The following is a 4,947-nucleotide window of genomic DNA, read 5'->3' on the forward strand; positions in this document are numbered from 1 at the left end:
TCAGCGCTTCTTCCAGGTGAATTTCCCGGGGGCTCCCTCCTGGCCTGGCTTCTTCCGCTCTCTGACACGGGGATCAGCAGTAAGCAGTCCCGCTTGGGTATCCATTCGACCTTCTCCTCGGTGACAAAGCTGCATAGGCTCTAGCCGTCTGCAAGCGGACGGTCCGCGCCTGCGCCCCCCGCCTGCCCCGCCCCCCCATGCCGTGTAGGTCACGTGGTGTTCTCCAAGCCGGATGAGGAAGTGGAAAGGGAGTATCAGCTGTTCTCTGGCCTGAGTTACCGGAAAGTAGAGCAGGTAGTCGAGCCCATTTACTTCTATCTTCCCACTTCCATGGTCATAAACAGCCACTTCCGCCTTTGCCGTCTTTCTGTTACCTTGGCCTGTGCTGAAGGCCATACCCTTCTCGTCATCCTGCAAAGGCTCAATCAGCTGTTTTTTCGATTGGTTACACTCCTGCGGAGCCTGCTCACAAATCTTCAGCCGCGTCACACGGCAACGCCAATAACCTTTCCAGCAGCCGAATGAACTGTGCGTAATCTTTTTTTTTTTTTTTTTTTGCGGTATGTGGGCCTCTCACTGTTGTGGCCTCTCCCGTTGCGGAGCACAGGCTCTGGACGCGCAGGCTCAGCGGCCATGGCTCACGGGCCCAGCCGCTCCGCGGCACGTGGGAATCTCCCGGACCGGGGCACAAACCCGCGTCACCTGATTCGGCAGGCGGACGTAATCTTGATCTACAGTTTTTCCACTAACGTTTCTTCCAGTTCCTCCTTAATCAGCCATCTGCTGCCAATCGGGTCTTTGACTTTAGTTTTTTCTGAAAACAGACCTTTGGCTCACAGCTGGTCTTGACGGTTTTCTACATCTGGTAGCTTTCCGTATGCTCCATGCATTAATGAATAATATGACTGTCTGCCAGTATAAAAGAGAAAATGAAATGGGCGGCCATCTTTTCCCCACTGGATTGTCCTTGTTTTGGAAAAATCTCTTCAGGATGCTTCATTATTGGCCGGGCTCGCTTCTCAAACAAACCACTGGGAAAAAGGTAAGCAATCGCTCTATCAATATCCTCTTGGGTAAAAGTTTCTGGATCTTCTCCCATCATGTTGGCTAAGTGTCTCTTTCCTATGTTGAATTCTTCAATCTGCTTTTTAGTAAAATCCACTGTGGAAGTTTCATGTCTTAAGGCTGCAACATTTTTCCTTGTTGTTACAACTGTGGTGTGTCTTAAGCCTTAATATTTGGCATCCGGGACTTCTCTGCAGCTTAGCAGCCGCGGCTTTCCAGAGGCCCTGACCTCGGGCAAAGCTAACCCTACCCCCAAGAAAGAGCCGGTATGAAGCGGCTGCGCCGCAGTACACACGGATAGCCGCCATGTTGGCTGCGGGAGGCGCGGGCAGTAGGACGAAAAGCCGTCTCATCTAATTATTACACGGCCACAACTTATCAATACTTACGCTTCCCTGTGCTCCCGTTTCTCCACAATGACATCTCTCATATTGTTTCAGATCCCCTTGACTCTATATTTAATTCACTTCTGCCCAAGTAGGCAAGGTATTGTCTCACCACTGCAGAGGAGCTAAATTGGGATGGTAAATATTCAACGAACTTAGACCTCATTAATAATACTAAAATGTTTTCCTTATAATTCTGTTTCACTAATAAAAGTTTGACAGATAAATAGTTAATAAATATTAACATGACTATTTAATATTAATATATAAGTCACAGAGGACAATCCATTCTACCTAGGCTAAAATTATGACAGTAACAAATAAGTGCACAAAAAGGGATCATTTACTTCCCTATATTATGAACTCTAAAATACTCATGCTTCAAAGTATACTGTAAAGTACTCACATTTGGAAATGTAATCCTTGGAAAAGCCATGGCCTTGTACCATTCCTTCTTCTAATCCATAGATGAGACCTATGAAACCAGTTGAAGTGTTTTCATAATAACGTATTTTTAAATTACCCCTAGTCTTCTCTCTTCTGTGTATTAAGTATTCTCGTTTGTCTTTCAGTCAGAATCCAAAAATTGTTCACTTTGATGTCATTCAAGCCTTACTAAGGAGTGCTTTATTATATCCCAGAAAGACAAGCAAAGGAGCAATTATTCATGCATAATAGGTGTTGTACAGGGAAGCACTAATTGTTATGTATCCACCTCTTTCCTGACAAAGCAATGTCCTAAGCAGCTGTGGAATATAGCACATACTATTTAAACGTATTTACCCTAGAATTTCATTTCACCACATAACAATAAAAAAAACTTACATCATTTGTCAGTACAACTTTGATTGCATGTATACTTTCTTTTACTAATAATTCATCTCAAAATTCATTGCTTAAGGTTGGAATAATGGGGACAAAACTGAGGAACTAAATGAAAAGCAGAATTCTACATGATAGTATTATCAGCTATAGATACTGCTTTCAACTTTTCTCAGTACAAAAGATTGGATCATAAAAAACATCTGGTTAGGAATCAGTTTCAAAATACTACCAAACATCATCTGTATTCTGTTAAACCAAATGTTAAACACTAAATGATGTATAGTATTCAAGAGAAATAAGACCACTTTCGACAAAAAGAAAAATGTGCATAAAATTGAATGTTACGTTTCATTAGTTCATGTTCTTTGCAGTCATCAATTGATCTTTTGTAAAAACTAATAAAGTATGAACTGAAAAGAATATCAAACATTCTTAGGAACAATAGTGACATGTTCAGTAAATAAAATTGCTTTCGGTGGTTTTTCTGAATAGAGATATTCACAGAAAGAGTGACCCAAGCTCATTTGTTGCCAGTGGGCTGTATGGTACAGGAGCTGTCATACGTTGCATAGTTAAAAGTTTTTCAAATTCATGGACTTCTAATAAGATTGTAACCTTCAAACAACATTTAAAATAAATTCCACTTTTCCCACAATTTATCATTTTCTAGAAAATGTATAGTCACACAAAAAGGATTTTATTAGAAGGGTTCAGTTGAAATAGAGATGTTGTAGACTTTGGGAGAAGAAGAAAAGACCAAGTTTGAAACAATAATAATATCCCTCAGGTCAAGCATTGCCTGTTAGTTAATGAATAACTGGGTTAGAGATCCCCAAGGCAAAGCCTATTCCTTAAATAGCATCGTGTATAGCTGATAAGGGTTTTCATATTGACATTTTCTGTAGTTTCCCACTGGTCTCTTTTTAAAGCTATGGGTCCTATTGATCCACATCCCTATGTTCCCTTTTAGATGTTCTTCTCCAGAAATATGCTTTCATAGATTTGTAAATGTGTGCACAAAGAGAAAAAACATGACCTCAGGAAAATATCATGGGGCAACAGTAATACGTCTTATGCAAGATGTCTGCCATTCTCTGGAGAATGAGGATTGAATGTGGAGAGTGTAGGGAGAGATGCAGTAAGTGTGCATTTCTAAACCCATAATTAAAGAGGATATGTTTCACAAATAATGGCAGTTTTAAACCTTCCTGTATTATTTCTTAAAAAGGATTGGGGGTTAATTGAATGTGGGGCTTTGGGCCCCATGCCAGCTGTTCTCATTATCATATTTTCATATTTTTAATTAGTGGCAAAGAGTTACAAGCATGCTTTCTCCAAATATTTGGAACAATTTACCATGGGGGCTAATTTATTGGTAAATCTGGAAGCCACTAAAGAAGCTGGTGGTCTAGTATAATTTAAAATCGTTCTAAACTCCTCATATTCTAGAATATGAGAATTATATATGTAAAAGGAAGTTCTTAGGTTATTGCAGCTAAATACTCATTTTCAGAAGGGCAAGTTGAGCTGCAGAGTGATTGACTTCCCTAAGGTTAGAAATGCAAATATACGACTCAAAGAAATTCACAGATATCAGTAGAGGGATTGTTTGTGCATTGTTGTTAAAAGTTCAAATCATTTTTTAAGACTCAAAGATAGGATCTGGTTGGAAGGTAAGTGCCCATTATCTAAGACCTTACTCTTTATGCACAGAAACAAAGGTAAGGAGCAAAGTAAAAGGATTAGACATGTCCAAAAACGGCCCTGGGGTGTGGGGACCGGAAGACTTATACACAGATCTTTAAGCTGGTTAGGAATATCCTTTTTACCAGACCATTGTTTCCCACAATACGTCCCATCTCAACTGTTGCCTTGAGGTATCTGGCAAATAATCCATCAGATGATACATACATATGTAAATATATAAATGCATATGCACATACACATACATAAACAGATATTTTAAATATGTTTATAAACCTATACTCAAATGAGTTTAAGAATGCTACCCCTTCTAGGAGTTTGCCACTGAAATATTAATGAAAACCTCTGAGAATTCCTGCAGTTATAAAGCCTTTGTGAACTCAGAAAAAAAAGAACCTCCCCTCCCCCTCCAGGCCTGTACACACATATTTTAATCTGTTGTACTTACTGTTTCTTTAGCTGGGAACGCTTTTTGTTATGTCCATAATCATTCTGTAGAAATAGTGTCCCAAAAAACATATTTGAGAAAATAATGTCTTAAGTGTTCACCTTCATGCATAGAACAATTTGGGATGGAGAAATGAAGAGATAAAATGAACAAATGCAATGAACACCATACATTCTGCTTCTTTCTTCCGTATTAGCCCTTCTCAGCAAGCAATTCTCTTTCTTTTTTTAAAAAAAATTATTTTATTTCATTTATTTTTGGCTGCATTGGGTCTTCGTTGCTGTGCACAGGCTTTCTCTAGCTGTGGCGAGCGAGGGCTACTCTTCGTTGCAGTGAGCGGGCTTCTCATTGCAGTGGCTTCTCTTGTTGTGGAGCACGCACGGGCTCTAGGCATGTGGGCTTCAATAGTTGTGGCATGTGGGCTCAGTAGTTGTGGCTCGTGGGCTCTAGAGCGCAGGCTCAGTAGTTGTGGCACATGGGCTTAGTTGCTCTGTGGCATGTAGGATCTTCCTGGACCAG

General features: G+C 40.3%; 1 pseudogene across 1 annotated transcript; it reads right to left on the bottom strand.

Annotated features, from left to right (window-relative positions):
* Positions 1-1,373, bottom strand: LOC307193990 (small ribosomal subunit protein uS9m-like; annotated as a pseudogene). The gene is made up of 2 exons: positions 703-1,373; positions 1-526 (listed from the first exon to the last, which is right to left on the bottom strand). The product of its transcript is annotated as a small ribosomal subunit protein uS9m-like (transcript).
* Positions 1,374-4,947: the final 3,574 nt, after the last annotated feature.

The sequence above is a fragment of the Stenella coeruleoalba genome, assembly GCF_951394435.1.
Source record: "Stenella coeruleoalba genome assembly, chromosome: 11".
Classification (NCBI taxonomy): Eukaryota; Metazoa; Chordata; class Mammalia; order Artiodactyla; family Delphinidae; genus Stenella; species Stenella coeruleoalba.